We start from the raw sequence: 27010 nt of genomic DNA on the forward strand, positions 1-27010 counted from the left end.
CTGAATCCGGGGTTCGACTATCCGGCGTAGCCTCCTCTCCAGTACACCTGAATAGACCTTACCGGGAAGGCTGAGGAGTGTCATCCCACGATAGTTAGAATACACCCTCCGGTTCCCCTTCTTAAAGAGAGGAACCACCACCCCGGTCTGCCAATCCAGTGGTACCGCCCCCGATGTCCACGCGATGCTGCAGAGTCTTGTCAACCAAGACAGCTCCACAGCATCCAGAGCCTTAAGGAACTCCGGGCGGATCTCATCTACCCCCGGGGCCTTGCCACCGAGGAGCTTTTTAACTACCTCAGCAACCTCAGCCCCAGAAATAGGAGAGCCCACCACAGACTGCCCAGGCACTGCTTCCTCATAGGAAGACGTGTTGGTGGGATTGAGGAGGTCTTCGAAGTATTCCCTCCACCGATCCACAACATCCGCAGTCGAGGTCAGCAGAACACCATCCTCGCCATACACAGTGTTGATAGTGCACTGCTTCCTCTTCCTGAGGCGGCGGATGGTGGTCCAGAATTGCTTCGAAGCCGTCCGGAAGTCGTTTTCCATGGCCTCACCGAACTCCTCCCATGTCCGAGTTTTTGCCTCTGCGACCGCTGAAGCTGTTGTGATCCGCTGCCCGGATCATATTTTTTATTTACGTTTTCAAGATACTTGTGTTTTTGGTTAGTTTTGGACTCCTTGAGTACCTGTTTTGTACACCTGAGTTTGTTTTCATGCAACAGTTGACGACTTTTGTTCTGGCTCTGTACCTGTTAGCTTCCACGCTAAACTCCTTTTTTTACCTTCTAGCTCCCATGCTAGCTCTTTTAGTTTTTGCCTTATGTGCTATGAGCACCCTTTTCTTTGTTCCAGTATAATTTAGTCCGGTAAATAAATCATTTATTTTACCTTCACGCTGTGTCCGAAGTCCGTTGCATCCTGGGAGAACGAAACCCCGCATCACCATGCGCCCCGGACGTCACAGTACGAAGCCAGCTAAAAGTTCTTTCGCTACGGGCTTGACGGAGGTGGATGAAGGTGCGTGGATGGTCCTCCGAGCGATGGAAGCAGAGACGCTCCGCTGTTCTCCAGATGAGGAGATGATATGGGGACCTGGAGGTGTTCTGGTCCCGATCGACTCCATCTGGCCCGGGGAGGTCCGCTCTCAGCCCGCTCGCACGCGTCAGCGAAGGCGGAAGTCGCACAAGACGGCTTCAGCTCGCGACAGAGACGCGCCACCCCCGCAATTCTTCCCTCCGGAACACAGCCAACCAGCCTATGATTCCCGTCCGCCGATGTTTGGTAATCCCATCACTCACTTTGCCAAACAGTTCACTGATTGGGCTGTCAGTCAGCTGGAGACCCGCGCGGATGACGTCATCCCGTCCACTGGTGATGACGTCATAGACGAAGACATTTTTTTAAATTCAGTCAATTCTTTCTGTCAGCCGCCTCCAAATGACTTTAATTCAACAATTAAATACTATCAGGACATTTTTGTTAATTATAAGTCTAGTGAGTACCAGTCACATTCTGGTTTTCAAGCTCCGCCCCCAATTACTTTGGCCCCACCCCCTAGGGCTCAAACTCCGCCCACTCCTCTGTTTTCTCCCTCCTGGTCATCCCGACAGTCCCATATTGGGGAGATGAATAGACAATTTGGACATTTAAAAGGGGAGGAGCCTACCCCCCTCCTCACCTCCTCCTTCCCACCCCTAAAGACTGTTCCAGACTGCACAAGACGCGTCTGGGATCCGCTGCTTGAGGGGGGGGGCTAGTACTGGGTGCTTTGCTAGTGGGCGGGCACAGCAGCACCCAGCCAAGCCCAAACCTCCATGCCGACCTCCGCCACCAGATCTTCGGCGTGCTAAGCCACAACCTCCTGCTCCAAGGCTGGTTCCCACACCAGCGCCGACTCAAAGGCTGGTTCCCACACCAGCGCCGGCTCCAAGGCTGGTTCCCACACCAGCGCCGGCTCCAAGACTGGTTCCCACACCAGCGCCGGCTCCAAGGCTGGTTCCCACACCAGCGCCGGCTCCAAGGCTGGTTCCCACACCAGCGCCAGCTCCAAGGCTGGTTCCCACACCAGCGCCGGCTCCAAGGCTGGTTCCCACACCAGCGCCGGCTCCCAGGCTTGTTCCTACACCAGCGCCGGCTCCAAGGCTGGTTCCCACACCAGCGCCGGCTCCAAGGCTGGTTTCCGCACCAGCACCGACTCCAAGTCTGGTTTCCGCACCAGCACCGACTCCAAGTCTGGTTTCCGTACCAGCACCTGTTTCCACGGCAACGACAACGACAGCCCGGACGCCCGCCACTCTGACGCCACCATCAACCCTGGTGGTCCTGCAAACACCATCCTCTCCACCTCCTGCTCCATCGCTGCAAAGCACACGAAACCCCGCAGTGACCGACCAAGTAAAAAGGGCATTGCACCAACAGGCCAAACAACTTGGACAACAGGAGGAACAGTTTGGCGTTCTTGGGGCTTGCGTCAATGCCATGGCGGAACGCCAAGACGCCCGCCTTGATGTTTTGGAGAGACAGCTGGGCAGTATACTCTCCGCGCTGCAGGTGATGATTCCACCTACGGCCAACGCAGCAGTCCAGCTGAGACATTCACCACCCGCAGATACTCCGTTGCCTGCTCCGCCCACGCCGACAGACGAGCCGCCTGCTCCGCCTCTGGCTCCGCCCACGCCGACAGACGAGCCGCCTGCTCCGCCTCTGGCTCCGCCCACGCCGACAGACGAGCCGCCTGCTCCGCCTCTGGCTCCGCCCAAGCCGACAGACGAGCCGCCTGCTCCGCCTCTGGCTCCGCCCACGCCGACAGACGAGCCGCCTGCTCCGCCTCTGGCTCCGCCCACGGCGACAGACGAGCCGCCTGCTCCGCCTCTGGCTCCGCCCACGCCGACAGACGAGCCGCCTGCTCCGCCTCTGGCTCCGCCCACGGCGACGGCGCCTCCTGCTTCCACGGCGACGGCGCCTCCTGCTTCCACGGCGACGGCGCCTCCTGCTTCCACGGCGACGACGCCTCCTGTTTCCACGGCGACGACGCCTCCTGTTTCCACGGCGACGACGACGCTTCCTCCTGCTTCCACGGCGACGACGACGCTTCCTCCTGCTTCCACGGCGACGACGACGCTTCCTCCTGCTTCCACGGCGACGACGACGCTTTCTCCTGCTTCCACGGCGACGACGACGCTTCCTCCTGCTTCCACGGCAACGTCTGCTCTCTCCTCGTCGTCTCAACGACGTCGGGTGGTCTGGCGGCGCAAGCGGCGCTCTCGGAGGTTAGAGTATGGACGCCAGTGGCGCAAACAGCAGCGACACCCGAGACGTAGTCGCAGAACTCTCCGGCTGCTGAACTTCTGGCGCCACTCACGTCCACCTTCTCGGCAGCCACAAATGTGGCCTTTCCGTGGTCGCCCGCCTCGCCTCCGGCAGCAGCGTTCCATTCGCCGCCGCCACCTGACTCGTCCCCGGTGGATTCGGGCACATGTGACCTGGCGACCCTCCGCCAAATCCTCCCTTGACTCTTGAACTTTGTTATAGTTGGGGGGGTTTTAGTTTTTCTAGGGGACATCTGGAATCTGTCCCTTAAGGGGGGGGTACTGTTGTGATCCGCTGCCCGGATCATATTTTTTATTTACGTTTTCAAGATACTTGTGTTTTTGGTTAGTTTTGGACTCCTTGAGTACCTGTTTTGTACACCTGAGTTTGTTTTCATGCAACAGTTGACGACTTTTGTTCTGGCTCTGTACCTGTTAGCTTCCACGCTAAACTCCTTTTTTTACCTTCTAGCTCCCATGCTAGCTCTTTTAGTTTTTGCCTTATGTGCTATGAGCACCCTTTTCTTTGTTCCAGTATAATTTAGTCCGGTAAATAATTCATTTATTTTACCTTCACGCTGTGTCCGAAGTCCGTTGCATCCTGGGAGAACGAAACCCCGCATCACCATGCGCCCCGGACGTCACAGAAGCCGCACACCGCTTGGCCTGTCGGTACCTGTCCGCTGCCTCAGGAGTCCTATGAGCCAAAAGAACCCGATAGGACTCCTTCTTCAGTTTGACGGCATCCCTCACCGCCGGTGTCCACCAACGGGTTCTAGGATTACCGCCACGACAAGCACCAACTACCTTGCGGCCACAGCTCCAATCAGCCGCCTCGACAATAGAGGCGCGGAACATGGTCCATTCGGACTGAATGTCCAGCACCTCCCTCGTGACATGTTCAAAGTTCTTCCAGAGGTGGGAATTGAAACTCTCTCTGACAGGAGACTCTGCCAGACGTTCCCAGCAAACCCTCACAATGCGTTTGGGCCTGCCAGGTCTGTCCGGCATCCTCCCCCACCATCGCAGCCAACTCACCACCAGGTGGTGATCGGTAGAAAGCTCCGCCCCTCTCTTCATCCGAGTGTCCAAAACATGAGGCCGCAAATCCGATGACACAACTACAAAGTCGATCATGGAACTGCGGCCTAGGGTGTCCTGGTGCCAAGTGCACATATGGACACCCTTATGCTTGAACATGGTGTTCGTTATGGACAATCTGTGACGAGCACAAAAGTCCAATAACAAAACACCGCTCGGGTTCAGATCCGGGCAGCCATTCTTCCCAATCACGCCTCTCCAGGTTTCACTGTCGCTGCCAACATGAGCATTGAAGTCCCCCAGTAGAACGAGGGAATCACCCGGAGGAGCACTCTCAAGTACTCCCTCGAGTGAATCCAAAAAGGGTGGGTACTCTGAGCTGCGGTTTGGCGCGTAAGCGCAAACCACAGTCAGGACCCGTTCCCCCACCCGAAGGCGGAGGGAAGCTACCCTCTCGTCCACCGGGTTGAACTCCAACGTGCAGGCTCTGAGCCGGGGGGAAACAAGAATTGCCACCCCAGCCCGTCGCCTCTCACTGCCGGCAACGCCAGAGTGGAAGAGAGTCCAGCCCCTCTCGAGAGAACTGGTTCCAGAGCCCTTGCTGTGCGTCGAAGTGAGTCCGACTATATCTAGCCGGAACTTCTCCACCTCGCGCACTAGCTCAGGCTCCTTCCCCCCCAGCGAGGTGACGTTCCACGTCCCAAGAGCTAGCTTCTGTAGCCGAGGATCGGACCGCCAAGTGCCCTGCCCTCGGCTTCCGCCCAGCTCACATCGCACCTCCGGGCCTGGCTCCAGAGGGGGGCCCCGGTGACCCGCGTCCGGGCAAGGGAAATCTGGGTTCCTTGTTCGTTTTCTTCATAGAGGTCTTCGAGCTGTTCTTTGTCTGATCCCTCACCTAGGACCAGTTTGTCTTGGGAGACCCTACCAGGGGGCATAAAGCCCCCGGACAACATAGCTCCTAGGATCATTGGGACACGCAAACTCCTCTACCACATTAAGGTGGCAGCTCAGAGAGGAGAAATGGGAAAAATGTCCCGGAAAACCGTGAATCCTGGGAAATCTACGAATTTTTGGAATTTGTCAATGGAAAGCCCGCGATTCCCGAATAGGTTGAACAGTTTGAAGTCAGAACGGTTTGAATCGAAATAAAACTGTGCAAGGTAGAGCGAGCCAAAATCTGGAGAAGAATAAGAATAAGAAGAAAAAACTATATGCTCCAAGCATTCACACAATAAATAATAAAGGCAAATAAATATGTTTAAAAAACTAGTTAAACTAAAGAACAGTAAATGCCGATATAAATGGTGCACTATGTATAGTTGTTTATGAGTGTGTTTACTACATTATCCATTAGTAATTGTACCTTGTTTGCAATATTATTGCAAATACTTTGAAAATGTGCACTTAATTCTTATTATACTTACTGTCACCAAGTGTTGAGCAGATCAATGACTTGTTGTTCAGTAAAACCTTTAAAAGACCAAATACTAGGGTGTTTACTGAAGCAATTTTTATTTATGCAAGCAAATGATAACCTGTGATTAATCATGATTAATCACAGTTCAAAAGTGTGATTAATCTGATTTAAAAAAATCACTTAACAGCCCTACTTACCAATTACGTGTTACCTTAATTTAAGGTATTTCATCTTGCTTAAATAAAAAAAGAAAAATGTTTAAACCCGCTCATCTGCCCATAAAGAATTGTATTATATTGTTACAAGGTGTGGAATTGCTTTAAAGCACATTTGTTTTAAAGGCTGAGTGGTATAAATCAGGGCATAGTCAAATTGAAGCACAAACACAAACCTATCTAGTTTGGTTTTTAAGTAGGGTTTTCCTCGACAAACCGATCAAAGATGCACCAAGAACGGGCCACAGTTTAGAGGACGGGATTGACGGGTCATGTGTTTAGTGGGATCATGTTAGAAACAGACACACACAAAAAAAAGGATTTGAGTTGGGTGTGACGCTTGTATTGAAGAGACTTGCATTGGATTATTTTCCGCTCTCTTCTCTGACGTAAAGAGTGTTAACCAGGAGTCCAAATCCAATTGGTACCATGTGTTTCTGCTCCTCAATACATCGCAACTTTCACTTCATTATTCCCTTGCATCTCTGCAGAGAACATTACGATAAGTTTTTTTAAATCTGAGGGAAAAATGTCGCCCTCCTCCCAAAATGTTATTAGAATGGAATCATGCTGAGGACCTGCACAGGTCAAGTATAGTGGTACCTCTGCTTGTAAGTGACCCACTTTCAGTGTTTTCTAGGAATTTTCAAAACAGGGTCCAAGGGACCCCATAAAATTGTGTCCCACAGTACATTTTTGTGGTCCCACTTTTTTGTAACCGTTTTGAAAACAAATGATAAATGTATGCATTATCCTGTTGTATCTCACATCCTATATTGTGTTTTGGAAAAATGTTGTTATAAACGTTACTTAATTAATAAAAAAAATAATACAAAAAAACCCAACACATTTTTATGCATATGTACATTTATTTAGTTAGAAACATTCATTCACTTTCTTCTTTCCTTCATGGATCTAAACTTTACCGCTGCCAGTGTTTTTTTCTATATTTTTATTTAATAAGTTGTAGGTGTATTTATTTTAGTATAAAAGTGTAAAAAGTTTTTTGCTTCCATCATGAAATTATGATAATCGTGTGCCAGGGCATACATTAGGGTTGTACGGTATACCGGTATTAGGATAGTAGCGCAATACTAATGAATCATATTCGGTTCTATACTGCCACTAAAAAGTACTGGTCCGCCATGAACATGTTAAAAGAGAAAGTAAGCAGATATTAACAGTAAATAAACAAGTAGATTAATAATTCATTTTCTACCACTTGTCCTTAATAATTTTGACAGAATAATAGAATGATAAATGACACAATTTGTTACTGCATATGTCAGCAGCTGAATTAGGAGCCTTTGTTTGCTTACTTACTAATAAAAGACAAGTTGTCTTGTATGTTCACTATTTTATTTAAGGAAAAACTTGCAATAAGAAGCATATGTTTAATGTACCCTAAGATTGCTTGTTAATATACATTTATTATCATTTAATATAAAGCCAATAATGCAATTTTTTGTGGTCCCCTTTATTTAGAAAAGTACTGAAAAGTATCTAAATAATTTTGGTACCGGTGCCGGTACCAAAATATTGGTATCGGAACAACACTAGCATACATACTTTATTTATTTAAAGCTTAAATCTCTAGAGTCTACATCAACTTCAGATCAATCCGTCAATTCTAAGTTTTTTATTTTGTCATGTTGTTTGTTTGTTTGTTTGTTTTCTGCCCTATTTGTCAAAGAAAACTATGTTTTTTTTAATGGTATGAAAATGCAAAAAACTGCAAAAATAACGAGTGAAGGAAGACATGTTACTTTCGGATTGTCAAGCAACACATTCTTATCTCAGAGTGCCACACACTAGAATATACAATAATTGACTTTAAAAAATATTTGGCTTTATGCAGACCGGCTCAGAGCTTTTGTCTACATCATGCTCTTAAACTGAAGACACAATCGATAAAAACTACACAGTGTTTGTAATATAATGTAATCATAATGTATAATAATAATGCAAGTAATCAATAATCAAAAGGATTTAAACTTTTATTTCTCATTACTGTAGAATTGTTGGTCATTATACTGTACTTGGAAGGTAAATAACTTTGTTACCCAGAATAAATAAACAAACAAAAAATAAAACGGCGAGAGAAGCCAGATGAGACCGACCGCCTCCCTCGAGAGGTGTTTAGGGCACGTCCGACCGGTGGGAGGCCACGGGGAAGACCCAGGACACGTTGGGGGGGACTATGTCTCCCAGCTGGCCTGAGAACGCCCCAGGATCCCCCGGGAGGAGCTGGACGAAGTGACTGCAGAGAGGGAAGTCTGGGCTTCTTTGCTTGGGTTGCTGCCCCCGCGACCCGACCTCGGACAAGCGGAAGAAGATGGATGGATGGATGGATGGAAAATTAAACAGCCCGCCTTTTTGTGTAAGCAAAAATGTTACTTCAATAAATATTGAACATCTTAAAGTGCATTTTTTTCCCAGTTGGAAAAACGAGGTCGGACGTTGTCTTTTTGTTTATTTTTGATCACGGCATTCTTGCTCGTTCGTCCCTATTGATGGGCTCATATTGCCCATCCAATTTGAAGCGGAAATATTACCACAACAGGACATTTGGCTTTGTAATCTTAGTTTTCTTCCAATTTTTGTATTTATGTATTTTTGTCCGTATGTGCTTCCTTTGTATTAAAAGCTGCCGGTCTCGCTCTCTGCCCACCGAGATAAAGATTGTGGATGACTGAAAAGAGGGCTCACTGCGTTCAGTTAATTCTACAGTTAAAGAAAGCAGCAGAGAGCTATGTACTGTATTTTTCGGACTATAAGTCGCAGTTTTTTGCATAGTTTGGCCGGGGGTGCGACTTATACTTAGGAGCGACTTATGTGTGAAATAATTAACACATTACCGTAAAATATCAAATAATATTATTTAGCTCATTCACGTAAGAGACTAGACGTATAAGATTTCATGGGATTTAGCGATTAGGAGTGACAGATTGTTTGGTAAACGTATAGCATGTTCTATATGTTATAGTTATTTGAATGACTCTTACCATAATATGTTACGTTAACATACCAGGCACGTTCTCAGTTGGTTATTTATGCCTCATATAACGTACACTTATTCAGCCTGTTGTTCACTATTCTTTATTTATTTTAAATTGCCTTTCAAATGTCTATTCTTGGTGTTGGGTTTTATCAAATAAATTTCCCCCAAAAATGCGACTTATACTCCAGTGCGACTTATACATGTTTTTTTCCTTCTTTATTATGCATTTTCGGCAGGTGCGACTTATACTCCGGTGCGACTTATACTCCGAAAGATACGGTACTAAGTAAGATGCCTTTCTCCCTGTTTGAAGCTAGAGACGAAGAAACGCAAGGCTCAGCAATTCTGATTGGTAAACATGTCTATCACTCAAAAGCCGGTGACAGCGCAGAAAAAAAACTAAGCCTCTTGTGGTAATTTATCCCACTAATTAAAACCTCGATGCCGATTAATCGTGCCGCCCTACTGGACACCGCATCAAGAACAGCGTCAGGCTTCGGCAAGGAAGCCGAGGCGTTGGTGGAAAAACAAGGCTCAGCAGCCCCAAGGGAGGACGTTGCCGACTTCGGCAGTAAGGCTGTTAAAGCTAGATCGCTGCTAAGTGTTTCAAATGTTTGTAAAACAAGGCATTTCAATCTCTAGCTATAAGTCAACACTAGTGAGTAGGACCAGATGTTTTGGGCGGATCTTACGAGGTTCACTGTGTCATTTGCTACGCAAACTAAAGGTGGAAAGGCTCAACTCAAATGTGTGCTCGCAACTTAAAGCATAACCAAAAGCCGAGAGACAATTCGTAACTCAAAATACTCAAAGTACTCATGAATTGAGGTATGAGTGTAAACAGTATAATCTGCATTTCAAATGCCACCACAAAAAGGTCCAATGAGGCAAATAATTAATACATAGCATGTGCCTCACTGCCCTGGTTGCTTGGTTCAATATAGTCAGAGGTGGGTAGAGTACCCAAAAATTGTACTCAGGTAAGAGTACTGTTACCTCAGAATAAGATGACTCAAGTAAAAGTAGAAAGTAATTACTTGAGTAAGAGTAAATAAGTTAAAAAGCTCCTCGGTGGCAAGGCCCCGGGGGTGGATGAGATCCGCCCGGAGTTCCTTAAGGCTCTGGATGCTGTAGGGCTGTCTTGGTTGACAAGACTCTGCAGCATCGCGTGGACATCGGGGGCAGTACCTCTGGATTGGCAGACCGGGGTGGTGGTTCCTCTCTTTAAAAAGGGGAACCGGAGGGTGTGTTCTAACTATCGTGGGATCACACTCCTCAGCCTTCCCGGTAAGGTCTATTCAGGTGTACTGGAGAGGAGGCTACGCCGGATAGTCGAACCTCGGATTCAGGAGGAACAGTGTGGTTTTCGTCCTGGTCGTGGAACTGTGGACCAGCTCTATACTCTCGGCAGGGTCCTTGAGGGTGCATGGGAGTTTGCCCAACCAGTCTACATGTGCTTTGTGGACTTGGAGAAGGCATTCGACCGTGTCCCTCGGGAAGTCCTGTGGGGAGTGCTCAGAGAGTATGGGGTTTCGGACTGTCTGATTGTGGCGGTCCGCTCCCTGTATGATCAGTGTCAGAGCTTGGTTCGCATTGCCGGCAGTAAGTCGGACACGTTTCCGGTGAGGGTTGGACTCCGCCAAGGCTGCCCTTTGTCACCGATTCTGTTCATAACTTTTATGGACAGAATTTCTAGGCGCAGTCAAGGCGTTGAGGGGATCCGGTTTGGTGGCTGCAGGATTAGGTCTCTGCTTTTTGCAGATGATTTGGTCCTGATGGCTTCATCTGGCCAGGATCTTCAGCTCTCACTGGATCGGTTCGCAGCTGAGTGTGAAGCGACTGGGATGAGAATCAGCACCTCCAAGTCCGAGTCCATGGTTCTCGCCCGGAAAAGGGTGGAGTGCCATCTCCGGGTTGGGGAGGAGATCTTGCCCCAAGTGGAGGAGTTCAAGTACCTCGGAGTCTTGTTCACGAGTGAGGGAAGAGTGGATCGTGAGATCGACAGGCGGATCGGTGCGGCGTCTTCAGTAATGCGGACGCTGTATCGATCCGTTGTGGTGAAGAAGGAGCTGAGCCGGAAGGCAAAGCTCTCAATTTACCGGTCGATCTACGTTCCCATCCTCACCTATGGTCATGAGCTTTGGGTTATGACCGAAAGGACAAGATCACGGGTACAAGCGGCCGAAATGAGTTTCCTCCGCCGGGTGGCGGGGCTCTCCCTTAGAGATAGGGTGAGAAGCTCTGTCATCCGGGGGGAGCTCAAAGTAAAGCCGCTGCTCCTCCGCATCGAGAGGAGCCAGATGAGGTGGTTCGGGCATCTGGTCAGGATGCCACCCGAGCGCCTCCCTAAGGAGGTGTTTAGGGCATGTCCGACCGGTAGGAGGCCACGAGGAAGACCCAGGACACGTTGGGAAGACTATGTCTCCCGGCTGGCCTGGGAACGCCTCGGGATCCCCCGGGAGGAGCTGGACGAAGTGGCTGGGGAGAGGGAAGTCTGGGCTTCCCTGCTTAGGCTGCTGCCCCCGCGACCCGACCTCGGATAAGCGGAAGAAGATGGATGGATGGATGGATGAAGAGTAAATAAGTATTCTGTGAAAAAACTAATCAAGTATTACGTAACTTGTGAATAACTTCTGATTTATATTGTAGCTATTTTTAATGGTTCTTGAACTACAATTGCAGTTGATGTGAGCGTGCATGTGTAAGACATACAAATCAAATACAATTTATTGCAAAATGTTTTCTCTAGTTAGAAGTGCAATACTGGTAGGCTGAAATGTGAACATTTCTCTTGACACAGATGACAGCACATGATATAATTGTTATGCGTGGCGCAGTGGAAGAGTGGCCGTGCGCGACCCGAGGGTCCCTGGTTCAATCCCCACCTAGTACCAACCTCGTCATGTCCGTTGTGTCCTGAGCAAGACACTTCACCCTTGCTCCTGATGGGTGCTGGTTAGCGCCTTGCATGGCAGCTCCCTCCATCAGTGTGTGAATGTGTGTGTGAATGGGTAAATGTGGAAGTAGTGTCAAAGCGCTTTGAGTACCTTGAAGGTAGAAAAGCGCTATACAAGTACAACCCATTTATCATTTATTTATTTATTTTTACTAGTTCGAATGTAATCATTAAGGATTTGTGCTGCCTTGTCGGACGTCACGTCACTTTTTACAATCAGTCTCATTTGTCAAATAATTCAGTTTCTTCTATTTTCACAGCTACATCTGGAGGTCAACTTTGCATGCTCCTATTTCCAATGTGACTGATGGCCATACGCACTGTGCCTCTCATACACTAGGGGGCGATTGTGGTCATTTGAGCTTGTTTAGCTATGTTAGAATGTAAATACAGTAGAAGAAGAGAATGCTACACGTTAATAAACTAGTGCTAGTGATGTTCAAGCTCTGTTTCTAACTGATAACTACACATTTCCTCTGCTATTTAGTGTTGTTGGTAATGTTTTATGTGTTTAAATGACACGATATTTGGGCGGTATAGCTCGGTTGGTAGAGTGGCCGTGCCAGCAACTTGAGGGTTCCAGGTTCGATCCCCGCTTCCGCCATCTTAGTCACTGCCATTGTGTCCTTGGGCAAGACACTTTACCCACCTGCTCCCAGTGCCACCCACACTGGTTTAAATGTAACTTAGGTATTGGGTTTTCACTATGTAAAGCGCTTTGAGTCATTAGAGAAAAGCGCTATATAAATATAATTCACTTCACTTCACTTGTGGTCATTAGAAACATCAGAGACATATTTGAATTCATTAATGGAAAACCCCTTGGGATGCAGCATCTCGTTTTAAAGGGGGGCCAATTGAAAAAAGATCAAATACCGTATTTTTCGGAGTATAAGTCGCACCGAAGTATAAGTCGCACCTGCCGAAAATGCATAATAAAGAAGGAAAAAAACATATATAAGTCGCAATGGAGCCAAACTATGAAAAAAACTGCGACTCATAGTCCGAAAAATACGGTATACAAAAAAATCGCTATTTTAGTCAACTGTTTTAGGTTTCTGCTTACCAGTTGCTGGTGTCTTGTCACATAATTAAATTGTCTTCTTTTGGGAACATTCCAACATTTGTTAAAGAAGTAGATTTCTATTTCATCACACCACCGCCCAGTGTTAATTTTGACAGCGGTTTTAGCTGTGCTGGTCAAAAAAGAACGGAAGGTCCACCCGCCTCACCTTCTTGCAAATAGGCTGTGTAAATGTTTTGTTGTGTTGTATATTTGATGGTCGTGTGATGGGTGATGAGCCAAGAAGACGCCAAGAGAAATCGTCGAACAAAAAGCTTTATTTGTTTCAGCGAGCCTTGGACTAGAGCTGCAATTCTAGGAGAAGAAGTATGCCGAATCTCTTCATTCTGCTTTCCTGTGTCTAAATACCATTTCTTGTAGACCCCTCTCCTTGTGGGTCTAATCTTGACAGTCTGGCCTGTCTATCTTTCGTTTAAGATAATTATGCATGATATAATAAACCACAGTTGTTTTCCTATTTTATTACTAGCAACATAGCAATAAAAAAACTACAACTTTTCTTACTCTGAGTCTTCCACAACAGGCCACTTTTGTCATTGTTTATGATAAAATATAATCTACATTCATACGAATAAAATGTCAGCGAGCATTCTGGAGTTGATTATGTTTGAATCCATTGTACTTATTTCAGATTACGAAGGTGTCATCGCAAAATGTTGCAAAAAAAAAAAAGAAGTGCATTTGGGCACTGTATCCACTTATTGTCTTGAATAGTAGCCATACTTGCCAACCTTCCCGGATTTTCCGGGAGACTCCCGAAAGTCAGCGCCTCTCCCGAAAACCTCCCGGGACAAATTTTCTCCCGAAAATCTCCCGAAATTCAGGCAGAGCTGGAAGCCACGCTCCCTGCAGCTCCATGCGGACCTGAGTGACGTGTTAACAGCCTGTATTCACGTCCGCTTTCCCACAATATAAACAGCGTGCCTGCCCAAACACGTTATAACTGTAGAATGATCGAGGGCGAGTTCTTGGTTTCTTATGTGGGTTTATTGTTAGACAGTTTCATTAACGTCCTCCCAGCGCGGTAACAACACACAACAGCAGTCATGTTTTATTCTACCGTAAAGCAGTTCGTCTGCCGTAAACAGCAATGTTGTTGTAATATATTGAGTTGGAGGCAATAAACAGGCGAGGTGATGAAGTACGTCTCTTTACTGTAGACTTCAGAACAGACTCACACACTTGACGTCAGGTGCGCAACACCACGTAAATCGTTGGCCAACCAAAAAGTAACCCCAGTACGCTATAGCCAACATTCACCAGGAGATGGCAACAGACAAACATAGATCACTCTATTACATCCCTCCCCTTTTAGAAATGTAGAAGTTACTCAAAAGAAATAAACAACCCAACCAAAAAATGCAGCAGCTCAATTAAAAAACTGTACTTAAGCCACATTCTTTTTTTCTTTTTTTTTAGTACTGAACTCTTAACCCTCATTTGTAAACAATGACATGCTTATTATACTAACAGTATTTGTACACCTTTAACACAGATTTGTATACTGTCTTCAGAGATTCAGTTTTTTTGGTGGTACTCAAAACCTTTCTGGGTACCTGCGAAAGGGTGTTCAGCATGGTTAGAAAAATAGTGACAGAGAATAGAACAAGGATGGACAATTCAACCCTTAACTCAACAATGAGTAGATGAGTGTTATGTGTGTGTATCTGTGTAAATAAATGAACACTGAAATTCAAGTATTTCTTTTATTTATATATATATATATATATATATATATATATATATATATATATATATATATATATATATATATATATATATATATATATAATAAAATAAATATATATATAGCTAGAATTCACTGAAAGTCAAGTATTTCTTATATATATATATATACCGTATTTTCCGCACTATAAGCCGCCCCGGGTTATTAGCCGCACCTTCAATGAATGGCATATTTCAAAACTTTGTTCACCTATAAGCCGCCCCGGGTTATAAGCCGCGCCTACGCTGCGCTAAAGGGAATGTCAAAAAAACAGTCAGATAGGTCAGTCAAACGTTAATAATATATTACAAACCAGCGTTCTAACAACTCTGTTCAACCCCAAAATGTAATGTGCAAATGTGCAATCACAAAAATAGTAACACTCAAATTAGTGCAGAGCAATAGCAACATCAATAACTCAACGTTGCTCGAACGTTAATGTCACACAACACACAAAATAAACATTTAAAGCTCACTTTCTGAAATTATTCCTCATCCATAAATCCCTCGAATTCTTCTTCAGTGTCTGAATTAAAAAGTTGGGCGAATACGGCGTCGAAGTCATCAGAGTCAATGTTGCTGTTGTTGTCCAGCAGTTCCGTGAATCCTGCCTTCTGGAAAGCTCGGACCACAGTTGAGACCGATATATTCGCCCAGGCATTTACAATCCACTGGAAGATGTTGGCGTATGTCGTCCGGCGCTGTCTCCCTGTCTTAGTGGCGCAGGTCATCTTGTTGCTTCCTCTACCTACGCACCATTTATGTTCACTTCTCTTGCTGCTGCTCTATTTCCGTGTTCTACTGAGTGACTTATTGCCTTGAGTTTGAATTCTGCGTTGTACGCGTGTCTCTTAATAGGAGCCATTTTGTGGTCTTTACAGATGTAAACACACAAATGAAATGAAACGTAATATCCGCGCGCTTCTTCTTCTATGGGGGCGGGTGGTTGCTTACAGTAGAAGAAGAAGCGCTTCCTCTTCTATGGGGGCGGGTGCTTACCTTGGCGGTTGCTTACCGTAGAAGAAGAAGCGCTTCCTCTTCTATGGGGAAAAAAGATGGCGGCTGTTTACCGTAGTTGCGAGACCTAAACTTTATGAAAATGAATCTTAATATTAATCCATATATAAAGCGCACCGGGTTATAAGCCGCACTGTCAGCTTTTGAGAAAATTTGTGGTTTTTAGGTGCGGCTAATAGTGCGGAAAATACGGTATATATACATATATATATATATATATATATATATATATATATATATGAAATACTTGACTTGGTGAATTCTAGCTATATATATACTCCTCCCCTCTTAGCCACGCCCCAACCATGCCCCCGCCCCACCCCGACCACGCCCCCACCCCCCACCTCCCGAAATCGGAGGTCTCAAACTTGGCAAGTATGATGGTAGCTTTTCTTCATCCTTCATACAAACGATGATGTTGTCATACTGAATCTGCACAATTCTGTTGTAGCAATGAATGTCAGAAACACGCTGCAGCACACAGCTTCAAATGTGTTCCTCAGCCGACAGCCGGCTCGGGTGGAGCGATGGTGGTAATGGATAGATTTAACCTTTGACTCGAAGAGGGAAACACCTTCTTCATCGTCTGGGTGTTGCTTCAGAGTTTCCACGAGGCTTTTAAGACCCCGTCATCCAATTTCTAAAATGTAAAGAAAGCAGAATAATGGGGATATAATATTTGTTGATTTTATGTGAACTGAGCTGTGGAAGGACATGTGAATGCTCCAGTGCAGATTGTGTCAGTGTGTGCGTGAGTGTGTGTGTGTGTGCGCAAGACCGAAACAGATACGCCCCACCCTCCTTGTTGTGGTATTGTTACCATGGTGACAATAACTAACACGAAACCACTGTGCAGAATTAAAGCACTTTTGAAAGAGAACTTTCTCCTCACTCTCAGTGTTCCTCGCCTACTGAACCCCTCCCCAACTCATCTGTCTGACGTCTTAGCCGCTGCTGAATGTTATTTGAGGTCATGCCGACCTGTGGGCCACATGCATTCAATCATGGCCCCCCATTACAGGACAATGTTTCACAGACCATATGGAAGGCAACAGATAGGGAACCTTTGGAATCCAAATGTGATTGTTCAAGCACTGTTATTTGACTACTGTTGTTATTGATTTGTGCTGTGCTTCAGCGTGGTATACGGGGTGTGTCAGAACACTTCTACAACTGTTGATATTGCAAATCCATGCCACGGGGCTTGACAATCAACCAGCATGTCTATTAAGGCCATGTCTACACTAAGCCGGATAACCCCTTAAACGAATAATTATTTAGCCTAAGCCCCGTTTCGGCCACACTAAATCATCGTTTAAGGTTCCCCTCCTTGGATATTTTTTTACACGGGTAAGTGCGCCGTCTATTTCTTGAATCTCCGGCTCTTAGCTTTGTATGGACTCATCGATCGTTTACAAACTGAGTTCGGAGAGGAAGTGACACCAGAAAGACCGCGCCCCACACAGGAAGTGACATCAGAAAGAAAGCGCCACAGTCAGCTTCATAATAAAGCGGTTTCGTAACTCGGAGCTAACCACTGGAGATATGGAGGCGAGTCATCCAGAAATGCCCGTGTTTCTTCTTCTACATGAATACCTTAAGAGGAAAAAACGCGCGATTGCAGCTATTTCTCAGACGGCAAGAAAACTTTCGAATGTCCGGGTCAGCTGTGATTCTACTTACCGAAAAACTCTGTCCATTTGTCGAAGGAGAGACAACGAGAATGCGGGCTCCTGTGGATGTGATAAAAAAAAGGGAGCGTGTGCTTTGTATTACCTGGCCGTCGAGGGACGACTACGAAAAATGGCGAATGCTTTTGGACTGGCAAAGCAGACTGTATCAGTTATTGTTCGCCATGTATGTCGCAGACTCAACGTCTAGGTCCAGAGTATATAAAGTCACCAAAAAGGAATGGACAATGAAGGTGAAGGTAAAAGAGTGAGGAGTGTCCAGACCAGATATCTAGATCCCTAGATCAATTGTTGTAAAATGTTCTTTATCACATTGTTTACGTGTCTAATAAAGATTTGATTAATTTATGATGGCTCAGGTGTGATTCACTACAATAGGGCCCCACAGCACATTGGATTCCAGTTAATTGAAATACCACAACACTGGATATTGTTCAGATAAGTTACATTTAAGAACTTGCACACAAAGCAACACTGCAGGTGACTATGACACACATGCACATACGTACTAGGTCACGTTGCGTTGACTGACGGAGGGGGGGAGTGGGTCTTAAACAACCATTGTGTGTGTGTGGACAAGGATAAGGTTAGGTGGGATTTACCCGGGATAACCGGCTCAGTGTAAAAGGGCCTTAAGAGATACGGCGGTGTTCGCTTTGTTCAGTGCGGCAGGACGACTCCTGGGGGCTTGACCATGACTGCTCTTTATGCACAGAGCATAGCCCAGAATTTTTTAATAATGAATGAGGGAAAAACGGAAATTTCAGTTTTTGGTCCGGCCCTCACTGACTTGGGACCATTGCAAAATTATGTGCGTCCCAAAGTCACCAGCCTTGGCGTCACTATAGACAGCGATTTTAAACTTGACAAACAAGTCAATGGCGTTTTAGAATCGTGTCTTTATCATCTTCGTCTTTTAGCAAAAGTAAAACCGTTTTTATCTTTTAAACTTTTTGAACAAGTCGTGCATGCTTTTATTTCAAGTCGCCTGGACTACTGCAATTCACTTTATGCTGGCATTAGCCAAAAAGCTCTCTCCCGGTTGCAGTTAGTCCAGAACGCGGCAGCACAACTTTTAACAGGGGCCAGGAAACGCGAGCATATAACCCCAATTCTTGAGACTTTGCACTGGCTCCCTGTTCATTTTAGAATTGATTTTAAAACCTTGCTGTTTGCTTTTAAAGCTTTACATGGACTGGCACCTCAGTATATCTCGGACCTCATCCAAATTTACACTCCTGCGCGCGCTCTGAGGTCCGAGAGCCAGCTCCACCCCGTGGTGCCCAAGACCAGACTTAAATCCAGGGGAGACAGGGCCTTCTCTGTGGTCGGCCCTAAGCTCTGGAACACTTTGCCCCTCCATGTTCAAACTGCTCCCACAGTGGAGTGTTTTAGGTCTTGTCTTAAGACCCACTTTTATTATTTGGCTTTTAACACTACGTGAGTTGTGTGGTCCTCTGTGTTTTTAAAATGTTGATTTCTATTTATTGTTTTAATTGGTTTTACCCTTTGAAATCGTCTTTAATCATATTTATTTTTATATTGGTTTTATATTTATTTATTTTTTGTTTTTATTCAGTCGTTGGTGGAGCTAAGGATAATATTTGAATATTGTTTTTAATATTGTAGTGCAGCACTTTGGAAACATTTTTGTTGTTTAAATGTGCTATATAAATAAAGTGGATTGGATTAGATTGGATGTGTTCTTGTCTCACATTTGAATTATGAATGATAGATACAATTCCAAATATAAGTGCAGTTCCCATTTAAGTACAGACGAGTGCAGTGCAGTGTGATAACAAAAGTCTCTGTTGACAGATATTTAGCCAAAGTTTTGTCACAAAGTGTCAAAATGTACGTATTTTCTTGCACATGACATAGTGGTCCTGTAATGTGTTGTCGTTTACACCAACATCCATATGGTGCCGGCTATTCGTCTGGCTCACCTTTTCGTCTCTGCACGGTTTACGCAGTGTTGAGGAGCAAACGTGTTGTAACATCAGCGACCTGTAGCAGCAGTGTGTGAGGGGCTAATGACAGTGAAACACACACTCACACGTGCACCCAAACACAGGAAGTCGGCTGGTGGTTCTTTACAACCTCTGCTTTCCTGTGCTTGGCTTCAAAGAGTCACTGCTATCAGAGAGGCCTGGTAATGGTTCTCCTCACACAGAGGATTTTCTCTGTGGTCAGCAGTTGGTTATTTTGCTGTTAATTATGGTGAGGCTTGTTAGTTTTTAAACCACTTTCATATTCAACAAAGCAGGTTAAAGGCCTACTGAAACCCACTACTACCGACCACGCAGTCTGATAGTTTATATATCAATGATCAAATATTAACATTGCAACACATGCCGGGTTAGATTACTAAAGTGCAATTTTAAATTTTGCGCGAAATATCCTGCTGAAAACGTCTCGGTATGATGACGCCTGTGCGTGACGTCACGGATTGTAGAGGACATTTTGGGACAACATGGTGGCCAGCTATTAAGTCGTCTGTTTTCATCGCAAAATTCCACAGTATTCTGGACATCTGTGTTGGTGAATCTTTTGCAATTTGTTCAATGAACAATGGAGACAGCAAAGAAGAAAGCGGCAGGTGTTGTGCCGGATAACGCACCCCCGCCGTAGAATGCACCCCCTGACTGTTGTGCCGGATAACACAGCCGGTGTTTCATTGTTTACATTCCCGGAAGATGACAGTCAAGCTTTACCATTGGCCTGTGGAGAACTGGGACAACAGAGACTCTTACCAGGAGGACTTTGAGTTGAATACGCAGACGCGGTACCGTGAGTACGCAGTTGCGGCTTCCAAACATTTGATCGCTTGCCCGTACGTGCGTGCCGCTATGTTCATGTCACGTACGTAACTTTGGGGACTTTGGGGAAATATATGTGCTGTATGAACTTTGGGGAGGTGAACGGTACTTTGGGCTGTGGGATTGAGTGTGTTGTGCAGGTGTTTGAGTTGTATTGGCGGGTTATATGGACGGGAGGGGGGAGGTGTTTGTTATGCGGAATTAATTTGTGGCATATTAAATATAAGCCTGGTTGTGTTGTGGCTATGTGTTTATTTACTGTTTTAGTCATTCCCAGCTGAATATCAGGTCCCACCTGCCTCTCACAGCATCTTCCCTATCTGAATCGCTCCCACTGCCCTCTAGTCCTTCACTCTCACTTTCCTCATCCACAAATCTTTCATCCTCGCTCAAATTAATGGGGAAATCGTCGCTTTCTCGGTCCGAATCGCTCTCGCTGCTGGTGGCCATGATTGTAAACAATGTGCAGATGTGAGGAGCTCCACAACCTGTGACGTCACGCGCATATCGTCTGCTACTTCCGGTACAGGCAAGGCTTTTTTATCAGCGACCAAAAGTTGCAAACTTTATCGTCGATGTTCTCTACTAAATCCTTTCAGCAAAAATATGGCAATATCGCAAAATGATCAAGTATGACACATAGAATGGACCAGCTATCCCCGTTTAAATAAGAAAATCGCATTTCAGTAGGCCTGTAACGATCTGGTGTGGTGGATCCCAAGGATGCAGAGACGTTTTAGTGTGCTGTCAACAGTCTTTCTCTTTATTCAAGAGGTAGCACACAATAGCAAAAACAAAGGCGATGGTGGCAAACACACACCATGTAAAAACTACCAATATAAATTACCTACAAAAAAACAAAAGCGCTAGACAAGGCTAGGAGATATACTTCATGAAAGAAGTAATACTGAAAAAACAAAGTACAAAATAAAAGCGCTAGACAAGGCTAGGAAAAATACAAGTAAACCTGAGATGTTTCACAAGACGAACTAGTGAGTCCGCTGGCGAGTCAAAATACAAATGTGCCTGAAGGAAGCAGTCGACAAAGTTCCGGCGCTCACAGGCCGTCAGCAGCCAGGTTAAATAGGCTGCCCCTAATCAATGTCAGGTGTGTGCTGCTGCCTCGCACCAGCTGCACTCCATACTGAGGATGAGAGAGAGAGTGAACATTGTGTGCAAACAACAACAGAAATCAACAGGGAAATTTCAGATTACCACAAGGCCTTTAAATAACAGGTTGTCTTGGGTGTTTTGGTCAGATTCAGAGTCACCGTTCCGCATTGATTGTTGACATGAATAGAACTATATATAATTGTTAGTGATGTGCAGATTGATACGGAAATATCGATACTGCCAATACCGTATCTGTATAATAATATCTTTGATACGGTAGTTATATGGAATAATATATATCATTAACAGGAACACAGTGTAACATAAGTAAATCATTTGGATCTTGTCTAAATCCGTGTTTCTTAACCATAGGGGCCCCTAAAGAGCCACCACAAAATATCTGTTTCTCAGCTGTGGTCTGTATGGGCCACAGCGATACTCAGTTGTAATACACTTTCTCACCACATGTGGCAGTAATGACTATCTCAAACAAACAGCAAAAGTATAAAAAGCAGGGGTCCTATGGCCTGCGGGCCAGAAACAAACAAACAAAAAGTTTTTATTTTTTATTTTTTTTAAATCTGTCCTTTCTAATCCATTTTCTATCGCTTGTTACTCTCGCGGTCTCCTAGCCACTCAGGCCAATCATGTTAGGTTTAGACTTAGACAAACTTTATTGATCCACAAGGGAATTTGTTCCACACAGTAGCTCAGTTACAAAGGATGGAAAGTGTAAGGATGTAAAGGGTAATGCAGGTATAAAGTAGACTTAAAATGTACTGTAGTAGGAATATAAAATATAACATATATATAATATTTATATATTATATATACTTATACATATATATCTATATTGTCTAACCAGCCACATTTCTTTAACCCAATGCGACCCCCCGAGTCCAAAAGTTTGGGGACCCCTGGTCTAGAGGTAAGGTCATGGAGAAGTTTCTTCAGCGCAAAAAATATGACTAAAGTGGTGAAGCAGCAACACATAAAATACACTACTTTTTAAATGTTACCAGACACATTAGGTACATTTGCACGAAGTATTTATATCCAATTAGTATCGCCGATTCCAACCAACATTTTACTCAGAAGAGGGATGGAAAGAAAATCAGTGGTATTGCACATCACTAATAATGCTTTGGACCAACACGATTTGATTTGACGTTCCATAAAGTCATATCTGTATTGTCCGCCAAAAAGTCAGCGCTCTATGAAGTCCAGGCTTGTTGAAAAGCACTTCAAGGCACAATGGTGGTGATGGAGCCGTTGTGAGGTAAATGAGCATGACAACGTTTTTCACTGACAGCAGCCTTACCGCCAGAGGATATAAAGGAGAAACAGGCCTTGGTGTGTGCCGCTTCCTGTAATGGATGCCACTAAAGTCAGAAGGACTCATCAGTCGAGCTCATTTCACAAACTCACATGGTGATTATGAGTGTTAGATCACATAATCACGAGCTAACCTTTAACATGTTGTTTCTTAAATACTCCTGAGAGCATGCAATAGAAAGTAATTATGTTTTACTTTTGTAATGAATCTACAGTTGCTGTCTTTCCCAACAGAGGTCGCCACAGCAAGTCAATGGCATGATTTGTTTGGCTTAGTTTCTTACATTGAATACCCTTCGTGACGTAATCCCTCAATTTATGCTGGTTTGGGAGTGGCACTGGACAGCTCCCATGGCTGGGGATCGGGGAATAATACCCAACAGCTTGTACCATTACACCATTACTGTGTTGAATCTACAGCAGTGTTTGGAATAACGCTCCTGGTGACAAGTAATTAATGACTATTTCTTACGATACGCCATCTCCATCACTTAGAGTGAAATACCACTTGTCACTTTCATGGCAATCATTCAAGGTGCTAAATAGAAGTGGTCAGAACTGCACTTACACTTTGCTGGACGAATATGTGAGGCAAGCTGAAACCTACACTGGCCGCCCTGATGTGGGATCGGAGCCGAGGATGTCGTTGTGGCTTGTGCAGCCCTTTGAGACACTTGTGATTAAGGGATATACCAAATAAACTTTGATTGATTGATTGATTGATTGATGGATTTTTAACTCTTCGGCGATTGGCTGATGAGCTGTCGAGCCCAGCCGACATGGCTAATGATGGCACTCACATGAAAGATTCTTTCAAAAGTGATGCACGCTTAGGGAGACACAATTTCAATTGCCATATTCCTTGTTACACACACGCAGAAATTGCATGAATTCCAAGAGGGTGCATGTATTGCTAAAACTCTGGCTCGAATTTGAGAGCAAGCTGCAATGAACGTGTCGTCTATCTATAGTGCAAAGCCGCTTCTAAGATACTAATTTTCACCATCATGGTGGGAAATAAACAATGTTTCTTCCAAGTACGGTGTCTCTGGAGAACTAAATAAAAAGGACCATTCCGTATTTAAAATACTACACACACAGAATGACACAAGAAGCTGACTTCTAAGTAAAGCTTCCATGCAAAATAGGGGTGATCAATCCCGATGTTGAAGCTATCGATAACTAGTATAGTATCAGCATATAAACAATAATTGTTTTGGTCGTTTTTGTTATTGTTTACAAACTTAAGGATTAAGTCTCTGGATACAGGAAGTCTTTGAGGGCAAACATTATTTAAATGGGACCCAATACCGTATTTTTCGGAGTATAAGTCGCTCCAGAGTATAAGTCGCACCGGCCGAAAATGCATAATAAAGAAGGAAAAAACATATATAAGTTGCACTGGAGTATAAGTCACATTTTTTGGGGAAATTTATTTGATATAACCCAACACCAAGAATAGACATTTGAAAGGCAATTTAAAATAAATAAAGAATAGTGAACAACAGGCTGAATAAGTGTACATTATATGAGGCATAAATAACCAACAGAGAACGTGCCTGGTATGTTAACGTAACATATTATGGTAAGAGTCATTCAAATAACCACAACATATAGAACATGCTCTACGTTTACCAAACAATCTGTCAGTCCTAATCGCTAAATCCCATGAAATCTTATACGTCTAGTCTCTTACGTGAATGAGCTAAATAATATTATTTGATATTTTTCGGTAATGTGTTAATAATTTCACACATAAGTCGCTCCTGAGTATAAGTCGCACCCCCGGCCAAACTATGAAAAAAACTGCGACTTATAGTCCGAAAAATACGGTAGTACTTTTTGCCTTTGTTTAGTTTTTGTGCACAAACCACACTATTAAAAAAAAAAAAAAAAAAAAAAAAAAAAGTATGTAGCATTCAATACAATGATAAATAAGTTATACTTTGTGGAAGTTGCCCTCCTGTGGGTTCTTCTGAACACAAAGATGCTCTCGTGGGCCCGGTAGTCTGGGTAACAAGTCTTTTACTTTCAAGCCAAATGTCTCTCGCTCTCATCCTCTGCTCACCAGCAACTCCCAACCCCGTCTCTCGTCCCGGCTGCTCCGAATAAAGGCGACAGGTGATTAGATAACAAAGCCCAGCTGGTCAAACTACTCACCTGCCGCTGTCTTCAAGGCCGGTCCTTGCACACCCCGCTCCACGGCAGGCTCACAGGCCACGCCCCCTCCACATACTTGTATAGCGCTTTTCTGCCTTCAAGGTACTCAAAGCGCTTTGACACTATTTCCACATTCACACATTGATGGCGGGAGCTTCCATGCAAGGCCCTAACCACGATCCATCAGGAGCATGGGTGTAGTGTCTTGTTTAAGGACAAAACAGACGTGACTAGGATGGCGGAAGTTGGGGATCGAACAAAGTTGCTAGCACAGCCGCTCTACCAACCAAGCCATGCCGTGCCCAATACATGATCATTGACAAAACTTCTGGCCAAATCTAAATTTAAGATAAGCTTCATAAAGATGTGTTGTCATGCTTGCGTTAGTTACTTGCTATAAAATATTTTCAGTTCTAAAATCCATTTTCAAAGTATTGAAATTGGATCAAAACTGGTAAAAAAAAAATTCAGCTCGGGAGGCCAAAAATGTTGATGAATAATAAACACGTACCGTTAGCACCGCAATGCAGGCTGGAAAAGGGAAATCCTCCACCAACATTACATTAACATAATACCCCACTTTTGGCCAAGAAGAGACACTGATGCATTTTATTAACTAGCGTGAGGACACGCAGTGAACACGTACAACAGGAGCTGCAGTCGATCACGTCTCATACTCGTCATTCCATACAGCAGGGGCTGAGCTAACAAAACAAACCCCAACCTCGTTTGCAGACGCATGTCCCTCCACAAGCACCACCTTTTAAAGGCACACACTCATGTCACTTTGATCTCATGAAAACACTTTTAACTCACACGCCATTCATTTGGAATGTTTTTCAAAAAAGTAAGGCATAAATTACGTTTACTTGTAAATAACTTTTATTAATACATTTGTAGTCCAGTTAGCTTCTCGGGTAAAGAACTAGTTATTAAACGTATTTACTTTGTAAACTTGATATTCCCGACACAGATCTAAATACTGAAAAAATTGTTTATTTAATCTGCCAAACTGTAACATTCAAGCTTGTATTTTTACATGTTCAAAAATGACAAAAAATAAATAAAAGCAAATAAACTTTAGATAACGGTATTGAACTACAGTGTTGCGATTGGTTTAAAACCGTAACACTCAAGATCATATGTACACAGGGTTTCCCCTTAATTTACATGATCCGTCACACCTTAATAATTAGTTTGTTTTTTTATGTGAAAACAAAGTAATATAATGTATTTCAGCCTCAAAAAAGAGATACACATGAAGGCTGACGCTCTTTTTAACTTTTATTGCCAATCTTATGCTAACAACGGGCCAAATTCCATCAAGTTTTTCCTCTGCCCAACAAGTTTTTTTTTCCTCTGTGCACACACATCTGTCTTCGTCTTTCACTCGTAGACATGCAACACTTCCTCATTCTCCACCAACACGGTGTGTTCAAGACAATGGGGAAAATTAACATCATAATACACAAACATATGCTTTAACACAAGCAGGTAGTTACAGTATGAATGTATACACACACACACACACACACACACACATATATATATATATATATATATATATATATATATATATATATATATATATATATTGATTTGCACACTATTGACTGGTGATGCATCGGAAATTTGGCCACCGAAAAAAATACTTTGATCACTGGAACAGCGCTGCCGAAAACGGATGTTGTGATGACGTAATCAATACGCACGGGGTTGTCTGGAGAAGAGGCAGCACGTCCGCGCTGTGAACGTACTTTACTGTATTTGATATATACCCACGGACAGCGATCTTCAAGGAGAAGAAGGCTTGCAACAGCATGAGACATCATGATCTCTGCACCTCGCTTTTCATCGCGGACATGAAGTGACAGAAGTAAAGAGTCTGTTAACAATTGTTGCCTTTTTAAAGAAAATATATGCATCATAGCAAATAATATGATGACATCATATTAACCACGCCCAAACCGCCATAGGTATCTTGACAATCTAGGGGAAACCCTGCTAAATATTAAAAAAGATCTCTCTCTATAGTATACTATTGGCTTACCTGCCTATGCAACCTTACATAATTTATAGCCTAACTCAATAGCCCTTCAGAAGACCACTATCTGGAGTTTG

The sequence above is a fragment of the Nerophis lumbriciformis genome, linkage group LG04 (assembly GCF_033978685.3).
Source record: "Nerophis lumbriciformis linkage group LG04, RoL_Nlum_v2.1, whole genome shotgun sequence".
Lineage (NCBI taxonomy): Eukaryota > Metazoa > Chordata > Actinopteri > Syngnathiformes > Syngnathidae > Nerophis > Nerophis lumbriciformis.